Source organism: Equus caballus, chromosome 3 (assembly GCF_041296265.1).
Source record: "Equus caballus isolate H_3958 breed thoroughbred chromosome 3, TB-T2T, whole genome shotgun sequence".
NCBI classification, from domain to species: Eukaryota; Metazoa; Chordata; class Mammalia; order Perissodactyla; family Equidae; genus Equus; species Equus caballus.
Genome location: NC_091686.1, coordinates 63,231,713 through 63,248,508, shown reverse-complemented (window position 1 = coordinate 63,248,508; position 16,796 = coordinate 63,231,713). Strand labels below are relative to the sequence as shown.

The following is a 16,796-nucleotide window of genomic DNA, read 5'->3' as shown; positions in this document are numbered from 1 at the left end:
TCATTCATTCAACCAATAAATATCTGTTATGTTCCTATGTGGCTAGTATAATGCTTGGCACTGGAAACAGTCTGTACTCTTGGTATATAATATCTAGATATTTACAATCTAGAATCTAGACTGTAGATAAAATATGAGCAAGTAAACAAGCAGTAATTATGTAGTTATATAGTAAAAGCCATGAAGGGTGAGGTACAGGTACTGAAGCATCTGATATGGATGTGGGATGAAATCAGGGATTATTTTAATGTGAACATAGCACCTCTGTTGGATAAGGTGACATAGATATTATAATTTTAGTGAAAGTGTTACTATCCATTCATAGATTATTTACTTGTGGCTTATCCATGATCAAAATTTTTTTTTTTTTTTAAAGATTTTATTTTTTCCTTTTTCTCCCCAAAGCCCCCCAGTACATAGTTGTATATTCTTCGTTGTGCGTCCTTCTAGTTGTGGCATATGGGACGCTGCCTCAGCGTGGTTTGATGAGCAGTGCCATGTCCGCGCCCAGGATTCGAACCAACGAAACACTGGGCCGCCTGCAGCGGAGCGCGCGAACTTAACCACTCGGCCACAGGGCCAGCCCCCATGATCAACATTTAATCTTAGATTTCTTCTCTCCTCCTTCTGGGATGTGTATTTAGTAATACTTAGCAAATGATGATTAAGTGAATTACAAAAAAATAATACAAATAACATTTTGTTGATCTGCTCTTTGGAGATCCTATGTGGGAAAGTGCCTAGGACAAAGTCAAGTAAGTATGCATTAATTATTAGTTTCCTTATTTATTTCTACTCTTTTCTCTTTACAGGTGTAGAAAGTTGATCAGGTTCAGAAACTTAGGACACTGAGAAGAATATGAACACTACTAAAAATATAAAGTAATAAAATTGGCAGAAAAAGGTATGAAATCAGGAGCTTGGCAGTTGTGCCTTGAATTTAAATTCCTTCATTCTGAGTCACAATCTGTAGTTTTATCACCTAAACATTGGAAAAGAGGTGTCAGTGATTTCATGACTGCTCTATAGAATATAAAATGAAATAAATTAGTGGGAAAATGCTATCTCTTAATAATACAAATTTCCCTCAGAAGATCCATTTCCTGACATTGGAACAACTTCCTTGAATCATTCTTAAAACTAGCTTTTTAAAAAAAAAATTACTGACTCCTAGTTGTGTTGCAAAACTACGTATTAACCTATTTTAGGAAAATAAAAAGAAATTTTATCTTTGAATACATTTGGCAGTTTAATTAAATGCTTTAAACACTTCCTTACAGAGGCCAAGAAGCTATTTATTTTGTGGATTTTTTTTCAAGTCTCTGGTTGTCTGCACAGAGGAGCTTTATTTAAACACATGATGAAAATGAACAACACTCAAAGCTTATTTCAAGAATGTTTCCTTGACAGCTTCTCCATCTACACAGGGATTCTCAACTCTGGTGGGGACAAAGGTTATTAGAATTACCTGTGGCAGCTTTTTCCAGCTATCCATGTCCTTTGCCCTACCCTAGATTTAGAAGCATTGATAGACACTAGTGAAGAGTGACCCCTGGCTCTTCTAGCCTCTCCCAAAGACCCTTTCTTTAACTTCAGGATGAAAGACTAGAAACTGTCTCCATGTGAATGCTTCTCTGATATTCCTAAATAGTGATAAGGGCATGAGTTCTGAATCAGACTGCTGGCCTCGTCTCCAGATGCAGGTTATCACTTAGCAGCATTACAATCTTAGTTAAGTGATGAAGGAGATGCTGTGATGGACTACACAGATCCTCCTTTGGAAATGAGGGACTGCTGCCTCGAGAAAGTCTTCTGGCAGGCAGCTCTCAGAAATAAAAAGGCTCAGAGAAGTGTGCATAGTAGAGTAGATATATTATGTAAGACTGGAAAACCCACCAGAAGACTGTGTCCCATGGGAGAGACTGATGATATACTAATGAGATAGGTACCAGCATCACTTAGAAGTTCAGTTGTGGCTGCCCTCTGTAGCACAGGGCTGAAGGAGATGCCTTTGTGAACTGGGCTGACTAATAGCGTTGGAAATAATAGGATTCCAAAACAATGAGGCTATGTAGTAGCTCATAATCATCAGAAATTGAAAGGATATAATGTCAAAGTTAAAGGATGCCTGAAGGCTGCCAACTGACTTAATCCAGCAGCTGGGGCAACAAGTCCTTGTTTGAAGAGGATCTAAGAGCTATCTCCATGTTGACCACAGTGTCCATAAGGGCAGAATAAGTGGACAGTTAACAAGTGTATTACTTAATTTATATAATCAAAAGATGGGAATGTATACCCAAGAGGCTGAGGGCAGTTACCTCAATAAAAAGGTGCAATACTTTGCCCAGTTTCTAGACCTGAGCCCATTTACAGACCCAGAATGCATGTACTGAAGGAGATGCTATATCCCCAGAGGGAGGCATGGTAATCATTCCCCCAGTCCTTCTTAAAAGAGACTCGTGGCAGTTTACTCAAGTAACTCTATCCTAGGTAAATGGGAGTATCTAGACATCTTAATGACTGTTGCCCACAAGGTTTGAGTTGACACTGATACCTGGAAACTGGAAGCATCATTGTAAGCCAACTGTTAGAGCAACTATTGTGAGCCAGAAACTTGAGAGGCAGAGGAGTGACATAATATGATTTATATTTTTAAAAGATCACTCTCTTTGGTGTTAAGACCAGATCCTAAGGGTAAAAGACTGAAAGTAAGGCAAGGAGGGTGTTTCAATAATCCAAGTGAGAGATTACTATGGCTTGGATCATGGTGGCAACTGTGGAGGTGGTGAGAAGTGGTCAGATTCTACATGTGGAGGGTAGAGCCATTAGAATTTGTGGACAGATTGGATGTGGGGTAGAGAGAAAGAGGAATCAAACATGACTCCCAAGTTCTCCCCATTTGGCCTTCATGCTCCACACTGATTTAGAAGGTTTCAGGATAATTTAGGAAACATTTTCAGGTACTCTGGTGAAGTAATAGAAGACTTTCTGGCACATACTTGTGAAGAACTTTTAAAAGAGGGAGGAGTTGAAAGTCTAATATTTTCACTCCTTGGGGGAAGAGTCGTATTATAATAAGCACTCCTTCCCAAATGCCAAGGATGGGACATCTATTAATATCACTTGTTCAGACCATATCTCTAAGTGTTGATGGATCTAAGCATATGGGCTAGTGGAAGCACAGTAATTGTGGTGGTTAATTTTCTGTGTCAACTTTACTGGGCTAAGGGATGCCCACATAGCTGGAAAAACAGTATTTTTAGGCGAGTCTGTGAGGGTGTTTCCAGAAGAGATTAACATTCTAATTGGTCTACTGAGCAAAGGAGATCACCCTCACCAATGTGATCTCACCATGATCCAATCTGTTGAGGGCCCAAATAGAACAAAAAAGGCAGAAAAAGGGCTCATTTGCTTTCCTTGCTTGAGCTGGGACATCTACCTTCTCCTGCCCTCGGACATCAGTTTTCCTGGTTCTTGAGCCTTTGGACTCTGAATTACACCACTGGCTTTACTGGTTCTCCAGCTTGCAGACAACAAATTTTGGGACTTCTCAACCTCTATAATCAAATAATAAATCTCTTTCTCTATCTATCTATCTATCTATCTATCTATCTATCTATCTATCTATCTGTCTGTCTATCTCCTGTGGTTCTGTTTCTCTGGAGAACCCTGACTAACACAGTCATCAACTTCATTACTAGTTGATATTTATTAAATTTTTATTGGGAAGTGGTATTCAATTAATTATTTAGGAAGGATATTTAAAAGTATGTGCAAAAGCAAACCAAACAAAAAAACACCGTAGCTTGCTCCTAATTCCTAATACTGAAAACAATAAATCAGAATGAGTTGGGCAGTTTCATAATAATCATAGAGAAATAAAGTAGTAATTATAGCGTAATTATAGTACTAGTAGGTTTGAAAGGGACATTAGAGGCAATCTTGTTCAACCCTTATCTTATAGTTAAGAAAGCTGAGGCACAGAGAGTTGAAATAACTCAAGTTTGGCAGGACTTCAACCAGAATGGCTGTCTCTTGACTCCACACTTCATTCCTCTCCATCCACAAGACCACGCTTCCTGCTCTCTTAGCTCACAGAATATAGTAAAGCTACACCAATATGGAAACTTTAGCAATCCAAGATAGAAATACTTTTGTGGGTGAAAAGAAAAGGAGATTTTGAAGTTAGTTTTTTTATTTTTCCCAATAAGAGACAGAACAATGTATTGTATTTTTGGTTGGTATAATTATATGAGCCTAAGGCTTAGATGAAAAGGCATGGTGAAAGATTTGTGAGAAGAATGGAACAAGAAGTATGAGGAGTACAGCTGACATTGATATGCTGCAGTGCCAGTCTCCAATGATTCAGTCCACTAGGTATTGAACTGGACTCTCTAGTGATACTCCTTGTTGGTATCACATTTTGTAATCTCTCTGGGAGATGGAGAAACAAGTATGAGGTATACTGAAACTGGATAAGCTTATCTGTCTTGTTCATTATTTCATCTCTAAGACATACCAGTGCCTGGTACATAGTAGATGTTCAATAAGTACTAGCTTAATAAACTACTCATGATATGATTAAGAACCCAGACAAATACAGCAGAAAATAAAGTCTCTAGGAGTTTGGAAAGGAGCAATCGCTGTAGTCTGCAATTATTCGAGAATGTCACGGAAAATGAGAGCTTGAGGTAGTCAAGAGGAATGAGACAACTGAGAATACAGAGGAAGAAGGAGAAGGTATCCAAGTGGGGGAGGGTAAAAAGGCAGGAGGGAAGGGAACCTAGAGAGAGGCAAGGAGGTGGGCATTGGTGAGTTCTGAGGAGAACATAAACTTACTTAAGCTTTATTTACTTTTACCAGCTGTGTTACTTATAAGGTCAAGTGAGATATTTTCAGGGCCTTGATGTCTAGGCTGGCCCCTGAGCTAGAAAGAGCCATTGAAGTTTAGGAGGTCGGGAATGACAGTGATGCCCTTGAGCTACTCTGGAGGGGTCTCCTAGGGCCACAGCTCTTAGAGGAGATGGGAGGGTAAGGGAAGCCTTGGAGAAGTAGGGGGAGGGAGACCCCTATCCACTAGTCTCTCTGGCCGGCCCTGGGCTCTTGTGCTGCCCACCTTTTACCAGCTCTGATTCCTTCTCAGCATTTAGGCGCCGAAAGCTTATGTGAAGAACAATCTCTTTAGAAATTAAGGGAACCTCTCATGATCATTGTAAATTAGATAGAACAGGATTTTGAGATAAAATGATCAGGTTTTAAAGAAAAGTTAGTTGAAATTTTTTCAAAGAAGATGGGGCAATTTTTCTGATAATTAGACATTCTGAAACTATTGGTGTCTGCTTACATGTTTATTAAACGCAACACGTTCTTGAAGCTAAGGTGTTTGTTAGAAGGGTGAAAGGAGGGGGGGAAACAGTTTTCTAATGCTATTCCTACACTACCTGGGGCTCCACGTCTTTGAGAGCCCAGGTGAGGATCCTATGTTGTGGATCACTGGGAACAATTTGAAGTCTCAGGGAGAGAGTATGAAGGTTGTTCCCTGCTGTGGTTCTTTCTCCTTACAGTTTCCCAGCCACTGCTACAGAGAGACCAGAGAAAGCAATGAAAATGTCTGTATCTAAAAACTCCAGCCTGCTTTAGAAGCAAAATTACCATGACGGCGTTACATCTGGATGCATCAGCTCATTTAGCAGTTGCCTCCTTAGCTTTGAAACATCAAGTATGACATAAATCAAGATGTACATTAACAAAGATGGTATAAAACATCTGTGGATTCTAAATAAGGAAAAAATCACATTAGTCACCATGCGAACAATGTGTGTGATAATTTCCATAAAAGCAGAAGGTATCCAGGAACTCAAACAGACAAAAGAGCTGAAATAGACTGTTAGCCCAATGCGAATAACGTACCAAAGGAACTAACTGCTGTCTCTCTCTTTTTTTTTCCTGAACAAGTAAGGAATATTTAAACAAATAGAATGATTCCATTTCTTTAAATTAAGACAGATTCTTCTTGAAGGAAAGGGAAAATCATTTCTTCTTGGAGCGCATCATCGCTGGCAGGTGACCCTCTGGTGTGTCTGAGAAGTCATACGCTGCCCGTGTGGGTTTGCTGGAACAGTTTCCTGCTGAATGCTGGACACAAATTCTGCCTCTAAAATTCTTGACTACGGTCAGTCTTGAAGAGAGGTGAGCCCCGAATACCCCATACCCAAAGTCAAGGGCATTCTTATCTCAGGTGTGGTCCTTGCAAATACTTTTTGGCATCAAATAGCTTATGTGCCCAATTACATAATGTTCTCAATGGATATATTTCTACCAGCAGCAAAAAAGAGCCAAAGATGGTTGATTGTGTGCATTACGAGGCAGTAAGAGAAATTCCCAAGTTACGCCCTTTCCTCTTCCCTGGATAATGACATCTGACATTAACTAAGTAGCCTTCAAAAGCACAGATGCAGAGAGTTGTGGGGATAAGAGTCAGGTCTCCTTCTTCCTTTGTCCTTAAAAATCATAAAACTTTTTATTTCAACAGCCGTTTTACCTGAAGTGAGCAGTTTGTTTCATCTGTAATTTGTGCTGGATAACAATGAGAATGATGTTTTCATTATTCGTAGTGTATCAGTCTGTTCCTTTCCTTGCCCCTATTAACAATAAAAACCCATGCAGTTTTCAGCCATTATCATTTTTCTCCTGATAAACCATCTGTGACATGGAGACCTTGAAGCTGGGAGTTCTGGCCACAATGCTCAATAGACTGTGCACGCAGCTTTTTCAGAGGTAACTGCTGTAAAAAATCAGCTCCACCGTTATTCCTCTCTCTTATGATTTTTCTCTCGCTCCTTTTTATATATCGAATGTAATGTGAGTTCACATGAATTCAGCCAACAGCGTTTTGCCTGACAATAGAAACTACATCTAAGGCTCTTACTGGGGCTAGAGTTGTCCTTTCCCCTAATTCCAGCTGCTCCTGCTGCTGTCTCTGATCGAGGAGCTAGAAGGAAAATATCCTCACCACAGAGCTACTTTGCCCATCTTTTATGGAGTCTTTCCTTTCCAGGGTTCAGGAGCCATCTGCCTTTTGGACAGACAAGGTCCATGTGAACTGACCTTGCCACAAGTAAAATGAAAAGGAATCAAATGACAAAGTTGTCTCCACCAACTGGTTTCATTAAAAAATAAGCACACGTAGCTCTCCAGAGCCTGCTGGTTTTGACCTCAAGTCTTTGTGAAGCTGCAGTGATATTACGTGATAAAATGGAGATAAGCTCTAAAAATCAGATATAAAAGTAGATCTAAAATAGATGCTAATGGATCAGTTTTTGTGTTTGTGCATGTATTAGGGTTCTCCAGAGAAACAGAACCAATGGAATGTGTATATGTATATGGAGAGATTTATTTTAAGGGTTTGACATACATGATTATGAAAGCTTGGCAAGTCCAAAATCTGTTGGGGAGGCTGGCAGACTGGAGACTCAGGAAAGAGTTGCAGTTTGAGTCCAAAGGCAGTCTGCTGGCAGAATTCTTTCTTTCTAGGGAGAGGTCAGGATTGTTCTATAAGGCCGTCATGGGGCCGGCCCCCAGTGGCACAGAGGTTAAGTTCGCACGTTTCGTTTTGGTGGCCTGGGGTGCGCCATTCAGATCCTGGGTGCAGGCATGGCACCACTTGGCAAGCCATGCTGTGGCAGGCGTCCCACATATAAAGTAGAGGAAGATGGGCACGGATGTTAGCTCAGGGCCAGTCTTCCTCAGCAAAAAGAGGATTGGCAGCAGATGTTAGCTCAGGGCTAATCTTCTTCTTCTTCAAAACAAAAGGCCTTCAACTGATTGGACGGTGCCCACCCACATTCTGGAGAGTAATCTGCTTGATTCAAAATACATCATTTTAAATGTTCATCTTATCCAAAATACCTTCACAGAAACATCCAGAATAATGTTTGACCAAATATTTGGATACTGTGGCACAGCCAAGTTCACACATAAAATTAGCCATCACAGTGCACATATTAATGTTATGTAAACAATACCCATAATTAGATATCATTTGGGAAGCTTCCAAAATCTCCAAAAGTCATCTGGGCAGGCCAATGCTATTATTTTTCCATAAATATCCCGAGGACAAAAGATTACATTTTTTATTTTAGTTATGGACTGTTATTGTACACATATGATCAGGAAGTTCATATGATCAGGAAGTTCTCTGTTGAGTCTACCCTAGGTTGTGGTACCCGGTATTCTATTGTTCTCTCAGGGAGTCTTCCTATATTAATGGACATCTGTACGGTCCATTATATAGTCACTTAAGTAGTAATTTTATTTTTTTTAAAGATTGGCACCTGAGCTAACAATTGTTGCCAATCTTTTTTTCTGCTTTTTCTCCCCAAATCCCCCCAGTACATAGTTGTATACTTTTAGTTGTGGGTCCTTCTAGTTGTGGCATGTGGAACGCTGCCTCAGCGTGGCCTAACCAGTAGTGCCATGTCCGCACCCAGGATCCGAACCAGTGAAACCCTGGGCCACCGAAGCAGAGTGTGTGAACTTAACCACTCGGCCACGGGGCTGGCCCTTAAGTAGTAATTTTAATCTCTATCCTCAAGTAAGAAATTAAGTTGTTGCATCAAAGATACACCTTATTTTAATTTTTTTGAATTATAAAATATGAACACTGTATATGTATGTATATGTGTGTGCGTGTATAAATTTTTATTTTTTACCAAGTCATTGAGTGTTTATAATTGGAAGAAACTTTGTCTTCAGCTCATAATGCTTTGGGAGTGGATCACATTTTATCTTTTTGGTTGAATTTTATTTTTCTTGTGAGAGTATCTGAACCAAAGATAGAACTTGGTCCAGAAGAGGGCATCTCACCTGTTACCTCCTGAGCCCCTCCTCTGTTCTCTTCTTTCTTAACTGAGCTGTAGGACCCTCTCCCTTTTCTACTTTACCTCAAAAGAAGAATGACACAAACATGAAAAGAAATACCAAGCTGAAGAAGGAAATGTGCATTTTAGGGGAAGGAAATGTCCTTTTATACATAAATTGAAAATGGAGGCTCAGTGCTCTACTGTTCTTAGAGAGTGGACAGGCATAAGCTCACTTGAGGAGTGCAATTAATATTAATAGTATGAAAACGAAGTTAACATAATTGTTTCTCTTAAGTGGGTTTGTATCAAGTTTAATTCTGTTTTGTATCCCATGAGACTTTTATATTTTTAGTAATAATAAGAATAGGTCAGATTATCCTGTAGAAAGTTGAGTTTAGGATGTATCTTCCTGGTAGTAAATTGTTCCTTTGAAGTAAATTATCTCTTATAGGCAGTTTAGGTTCCTGGGAAAAATAATTTCCCTCAAATGAGATAAGAGGCAAAGGTTATTACTTGCCTCATTCTACTTGGGACCAGGTTCATAATAACTATGCTAATAACCAGATAAAACATTACAGAGATGTAGACATTAGTATCATGGGGGGAGGATTAATAACTTTTGGATCTAGTCTGATCCGATTGTTCTTATTGATGGAAGATGTTCTCAGCATCTGAGTTGAACAGGAAAAGTAAAACTGAGCAAAACTAGAGACAAATGAATCAACACGTATTTGGAACAATAATATTTAGAAATATTTCTAATTTAAAGTTTATAATGAATTTTAAATCTCGTTTGCTAGCTGCCATGGCCCAGAAATTTGACTATAGTCAAAACCTGTTTTATTCTTAGTTTTGTCCCTATTTAATGGTTAGGCATGTCTTTGAATCAAGAACATTTTTCACTTGCAAAATGGATGAAATGAATCTGATATATGTATTAGGAAACTGGCAAATACTATTTATCAATTGTGTAGTTTGGGAAAACATATGATACCGATGTTAAATTCAGAATATTTAACTTCTTCACAGAATATAAGTATTACTAAGTCAGTATTACTATTGGATATTTTCAAATGTTCATTTTACTAATTTGATATAAGGCCTAGAGAATAGTTCAGAGGATGTCCTATCTCCATTATTCTGGAGAAGTATATTAAGAAGGGTAATCATAGGTCATGGAGAGCGCCTATTCATCCAACAAATATTTATTGAGTGCTTACCATGTGCTTTATGTGCTGTGCTAGGTACGGGGTGCATTGTGTACAGCAGAGGCATGGTCCCTGTCTCATGGGACTTCAAGTTTAGTGGGGAAGATGCACAATAAACACACACACACATACGCATAGCTTTGTGATGAGTGCCACAAAACAAAAGAACTGAGTGCTAAGAGAGAATAACTTTGGTGGTAGTTGGTTGATGGAGGTCTGCTTTAGACTAGACGGTCAGAAGGATTTCTCTGATTGGATGTTCAGGCTAGAGTGTGAAGGATAAGGAGCCTGCCGTGCACAGAATGAAAGCAAGCATTCCAGGAAGAAAGCAGAGCCTGCGTGAAGGCCCTAAGGCAGAAAGGGCTTGGGGGATTCCTGAAATTGAAAGAAGGCCCATGGACTGGAGCCTAGAGAGCAAGAGGGATAGTCAGGGCTGGGCGGGAGAGGGGGGAAGAGTTGGGGCTGCAGTGTTCAGATTGTCACAACCATTGCAGGCGCTGGGCTCTTACTCTAAATGCAGATGGAATTCACTGACAGATTTTATACTGAGGTAAGGACGATATGATCATTCAAACAAGTTTGAAAACTCTTGATATTTATTTCATGGTTTTAAAAGTATAGGATTTTGATATTTTTTCACATGTAATCTTCCATATTCTTGGGTTTTTTGTTTGTTTTTTGCTTTCAAGTCATTTTCAGTAGAGAAGTAGCAGTCATCTATAATAATTACTTAGAAGAGAGGGAAATTCTGCCGCTTGACATTGGGAAAGTTGTTTAACCCCTCTTCCAAGCCAGAACTCTGAAGGTTAAAAATAAAATATGGTAAAGTAATTTTAAGGAAGTGATCCAAGAATATTTGTTTTGAAGTGTGTTTCCATTTTATCGTGTTACTGACTGCATTCTTTCTAAAGCTCTGGGCAGGGGTGTTGTTCTCCAGAGGTAGTCCACAAACGTATACAGTGGTTTGCAAATACCATTTCAGCAGAGCTGTTGTCTACTCTTCCCTGTTTGACCTCACAATGGTCTAAATCCTTTCGACCCTCTTGCGTAAGGCAGGAGAATGGGGGAAAATACTGAGGTTGTCATGATAAAACAGTCCTTCCTCGGGAAACGGAAGGAAACATTTCTTTGGTTCAGTACCAGTCAGAAACCCAGGGCAAATGCAATCACAGGAGCATACTATTTCCCCACAAAGGGTGATGAGAGTATTTCATGGTGATTTTGAGTGTGTATATGTTCTTTAAATTGTTGAAGATGAAAGAATGGAATTTATTGCTTCAGGTGAAAGAATAAAATTACAAAACTCTATTCTTGAAAAAAAACCGAGGTGTGTTACAGTAATAAAAGGAATTATAATTATAAAATATGATAAGAGAATATATATGGACCACGTATGTTTTCTCTAAAAGTGCAAAATATTTATGAGTTCAGAAATTTATAGTTTATGTAACCTGTTTTCCCGCATATTATAAGTGGGTGAAGTCAGAATTCTTTTCTGCTTGCCTGGAATGTATTCCTACTTGCTGTGGACGTTGTGCGTTTGAGGCCGGATTCTGTCTGTGACGACCTGTGCCCCCTGCTCTGGTCATCAGTTTTCTCCTCCGTAAAAGCAAAGATGAGGTGGCTGGAGAGGTGCCTGCCGGGGCTCACATCCGGGATATTCCTGCTGTCTGCGCGCTTGGCCAGAGTGGGGTGCGTGGCTGGTGCAGCCCGGGCACTGCTGTCTAGCCGCTGGTGGACTCTGTGCCCTTGCCTGGAAGGTTTGGAGAAGAAAATTAAGTCCAGTTTGAGAGATTCTCCTTCACTCTTTAGAAAGTTCCAGGAAGAAATTACACACGCTGTGGTCATGATTGACTAGGGTGAACAGGAAGGAGACTGAAAGACCGTAAGGTGGTTTCCATTAAGGAAGAATTTTACTCCAGGGGCACATTATAGTTAAGTTTCTTAGTTAACAGTCGTGTAGTTTATTAGTCTCTGACCTTGTGCTGCTGACTTGAAGCTATGTCACTTGCGCCTGATTCTGTGTCCTCTTGTTTTGCCTGCTTTTGAAAGAAGAAATAGGTTAAAACACTTAACTTAGGACGATACTGCTTTTACACTAAAACCTAGAGTTGAAGTTAGTGTGTGAGACGTTTGGCCACTTCAATCTGTGCCTAGCATAGGACTGATTTTCTAAAATGTGGTTCTTTTGTTAAGGCTCATCTGCCGATACTCTCATAATTTTGCCACATACCCCAGATAAAGCCCCTGAATGGGAATACTTAGACATGTCTTCAGTGAAGTCATTTCAGGTATTCTCTGAAATAATCCTTTCAGAAATTCCATGAGCTAGATAATATCCCAATTTTAGAGACAAAACCAAGGATCAGAGAAATTAAATGACGTATCCAGAGTCACAAGTGATAACTACTGGGACAGAAAGTGTCCTACTGGTGAAGGAGGTGAGCAATCACGGACCTATTGGTTTTTCCCTTGCTTCGCCAGCATACTAAATTCATCATTTCTGCAGTATTAAATATGAGAATAATGAGGGCACAATCAGAATAGCAGCATAAATGTTTATTTTTAAGGTATTAAAAAATCTCTGTCACATATTCATGGCAACAATTAAGCTCCTGGTAAGGCCAAAGGGTGAGAATGTTTAAATGAGTCTTTTTCCGCCATCCATTATCAACTTGGAAAATCAATACTAATAGGGGAGCACAAGAGCAATGACTAAGTTCCTTACTCGTGATCAGAAAATGAAACACATCTACCATGTTAGTGTCACTTTCAATTTATGGTGACATTTACTGAAAATACTCTGCAATATTTCGGAAAGTTAAAAGAGAGATGGCTCCCCAATTAACCAGAGGATCAAAGAGGCAAGATTAGGGAGGGAAGTGTTCTCTATTTTTTTTTTTTTTTAAGAAGCAAAATGTTTGGAAAGGTCAGGCTTTGAGTGAGCTAACCTCTACCACTTTTAGTAGTCAGGTTGACTAATGAGCACTTCACTCATCATTCTAATGGATGAATTTATGCCGAGAAAGAATAATAAAGTGCTTTTCAATAACTGGTGCCAATAGCAGCTCTGTAGACAGAAGATAAATATTTTATCTATTATATGCTTAACTGCCTAAAAATTCCTAGAGCTAAGGATAAACCTTGATTTTATTCTATAATACTTTAATTAAATGCTTTGGACTCACTCATTTAGCCAATCATGGAACAAATATTTATTGAGCTTCTACTATATGCCAGCCCTTTTCTAGACTCTCTGGAAACAGTGGGGTACAAAGTCCCTGACCCCACGGAGCTTTTATTCCAGGATGTCTTTACAGGAATTATCTAGGTGTAGGTAAGAAATGAACTTTTCTGGCATCCAAGTCTAGTTCTTGTGGCTGTAACATTTTCCCTCTCTGAACATAGAGAATGTATTAAAGCCACTGCATGGATGCCAGCACCATCTCCAGCACCGTGAGTCCTCTCTATGTGAAGAAAACTAATAGCTGTGAAACTTTACATCTCAAGCTAGTTGCTAGGGTGTGTAATAGAACTTCTACTCTGTCCCTCACTTTCTCCTTGTGTGTTATGTCACCTTGGGGAAAAACAGTTCCTGTTTTGGCTTTGCGTGCAATTACAGGGACCTAAGATGGAAGAAAACTTCTTTGTGGAAGGACACTATCTAAACTTTAATGTTTTTAAATGCTTGCTATTCAGGTGGTAAGTAAAATTTAGTTAGAAATAATGGGGCCTAAAAAGACACAGTAGTAATAACTGCCATTTCTCAGTGACTTCTGTGGAACATTAATGTCTCATACTAGGTGAGAGGATTTTGTGGCCAAATAAGTTGGGAAACTCAAACTGAAGGCTTCTGCCGGGAGATTTATTTTGCACATTAATATATGGACACTTGAAGAAGTCCTAAAACTGAGAAAACTTTTTAACCCAGTAACTTTCAGACTATTTGGCCACGGAAATATTTTTATGTTTCACTAATTAACATTTTGGGAGAAACTCTTCCTTAATAAAACTTGAACTCTTGACCATTGCAGAAGGAGGATTCTCTCAAGATTCCTCTCGGATGCTGCCCTGTTACATGTTCTAATACCCTGAAGAAGTGTGTAAGTATGATATTGCCTACCTCTGTTGTTGGCAACTGGCTTTTATTCTACTATGACTGCCATCTTTTTTGGTCCATGCAAATACGAATCTATTCAGCCTCCCTTACCTACTGAACCATTCGTTTTCTTCTTCCTTAAGTAAAATAGGATCCTTTCTATCCTACTGAGTTCCAGCTTTTTTGCAGTATCCTTGTTCCTCTAGAATTCCAAGGTTTTTAAAAATTTCTCATCGTGGTAATGTAATATTTGCGATTTCTGGTTTTCCTCAGAAAATAATTTTAAGTGAGAATTAAGGTGTGTCAGCTGCTGAGTGTTGTCTATCACCGTTTAAAATCTGCCCTACCTGGAAAACAACATTTGTTTATAAGCATCCCAAATACTGGCTTTCACATTCTCTATGTCATCTGTGTTTCTATTAAGAGCCAGATAAGATGGAGATGGCTTCTGTCTTTTATTTAAAAACCTGCTGCATTTTTAACAATCAAAACAGCCAAAGGCCACGTCATCTGGTACATAATGTCTGCAGAACACTAACCAAATAGGAAGTGAAATATTGCAACTTATTTTGATGAAGTCCATATTGTATTAAGATAAATGCTAATTTTAAGGTAATCCTGTAGTGATTTCCCCAAATAGTAGGTAAAGATTGAGGAAACAACGCCCCCTTTTTTTTTTTGAGGAAGATTAGCCCTGAGCTAACATCCACCACCAATCCTCCTCTTTTTCTGAGGAAGACTGGCCCTGAGCTAACATCTGTGCCCATCTTCCTCTGCTTTATATGTGGGGTGCCTGCCACAGCATGGCTTGCCAAGCAGTGTATAGGTCTGCACCCAGAATCCTACCTGGTGAACCCCAGGTTGCCTAAGTGGAGTGCACAAACTTAACAACTATGCCACCAGGCCAGCCCCCAAATAACCCTTTTTTAATGGCAAGAAAGTTTTTAAAATATGACAAACAGCCACAAAGGTACTATCTGGGATTCTTCTAGAAAGAAGCCTAGAAGAAACAAAGTTGCTAAAAAGAATTCCTAAAATAAAAGATAACCAGATAAAAAAAACGAGAAATATCAAATACCACGGCCAATTTTCTCCTCAAAGAAACTGAGCTCACAAGTGAATCGTTCAGTAATACATAACTTCTGACTCAGTCTGTTCCACCCGCTCAGGTCTCCGTGGGCATGAAGCGCTTCAGAACCCCTGGCTTTAATTGCTGGGTGCCAGGTAGGGGAGAAGAGAGATCCATTGTTTCCTTCAGGGTCTTAATGTATGCATTGGTTGGAGCTTACTCAGGCTCTGTGAGGCGGGGGGAGCAGAGCCATATTCTGGAAGAAGACCAGCTGTTTCCCACAAATGTTGTACATAGTTTTTTGCTAAGAACTGTCCTCTCCCCACATCTGTCAGTGAAAAATATCTTCTATGGAAATAAGTACATATATTTCTAGAAGAGAAATAGAAGCTGATATGTAAGTTTACTTCCTCTGTATAACATAGATGCTTAAATTTACCTGAAACCATCAAGTTAATTATATCAAGTCAAATCAGTAATTGGTAAAAAGTGAAAACAATTTCTTCTATATTTTGTAGACCAAAACAATGATTTTATTGACTACATCTTTTTTCTTTATTTACTTTTGGACCTCTGAGTGAGTGTTTACTACATTGAAAAAGCTGTGGATAAAATTTCTTTGTAGAGTTTAGTTTTTGTAACTGAATTTTACATGCCTACCATTGTTTGTTTTTTCATTGAGAGATTGGGTAACATATTCCATTTAATGTGGCCAATATAAGAGCTTTTTCCTTCATTTTGGGTCCTTTTTTTATTTTCTTTTTTCTCCAATAGGTAGTATTGTATACATTTCATACTTTTATACATGGGCCACCATGTTTGACACAACATCAGTTCTGTTTATTTCCTCGTTAAAGAAACCAGCTAAATATTCTAACGAAGTCGCAAATCTTTCACAGAATGCACAATGCCAAGACAGCTGGTCCCTACATTTTCTCGAAGACAGCACCTTTCTTCCCATAATTCACATGCAGGAGTCTTTCTTTTCAGTTTTGAAACTTAATGGCTAGTGAAGTCAAGATGGGAAGATTGTATATCTTTAGAAGGCAGCTGAAGGGGCAAACGGATACTTTTCAAAGCACTGATTGAAAGGATACTGAGATGTTTGGGGGTTGCGTTTGGAACCAGCAGTTTCCTAGATGATCCTCAAACTCTTTGGGGGAAGTTGCTATTTTAATGGATAAATAATTCTACTCATTTAAAAAACAGACATGTTATTTCTTTAAAAAGCTGTTTCTATGTCTTTCTTCTCCAATTAAAAATCTCTCATTTTGTAGATGTGGCTTTAATTTGAAGCAATATGGTATTCTCTTTTTTCCCCCCATTCTAACTAAACAAACTCTGTAAGAATTAGCTTTGAGTTATTCCATCTGTGGACTTTTAATTTTGTCATAAAAACACAGAAGCCTGGCAGGGAACTCTTTCCAACTGGCTACATGTATCATCTTGTCTGAAAGCTGGTTAAGTAAGTATGGCATTTAAAATGAAATAAAAAACTTCATTTATGGAACTAGTTCACACAAAGTGTTTGCCCACTTCTTTGACCATCTGTTTATGTT

The 16,796-nt window shown here is 39.0% G+C and overlaps 1 long non-coding RNA gene across 2 annotated transcripts in view; it reads left to right on the top strand.

Moving 5' to 3' along the window:
- The window catches only part of LOC111772875 (uncharacterized), a 310,896-nt gene that overhangs the window by 208,472 nt on the left and 85,628 nt on the right, over nucleotides 1-16,796 (top strand). Inside the window, exons 6-8 of one of the 2 annotated variants that reach the window (XR_011437074.1) lie at nucleotides 813-904; nucleotides 6,003-6,189; nucleotides 14,104-15,229. This is a non-coding gene — a long non-coding RNA (uncharacterized lncRNA). Of the gene's footprint in view, nucleotides 1-812; nucleotides 905-5,564; nucleotides 6,190-14,103; nucleotides 15,230-16,796 lie in introns of those variants that run through there. The other variant, XR_011437075.1, reaches the window with a different exon arrangement.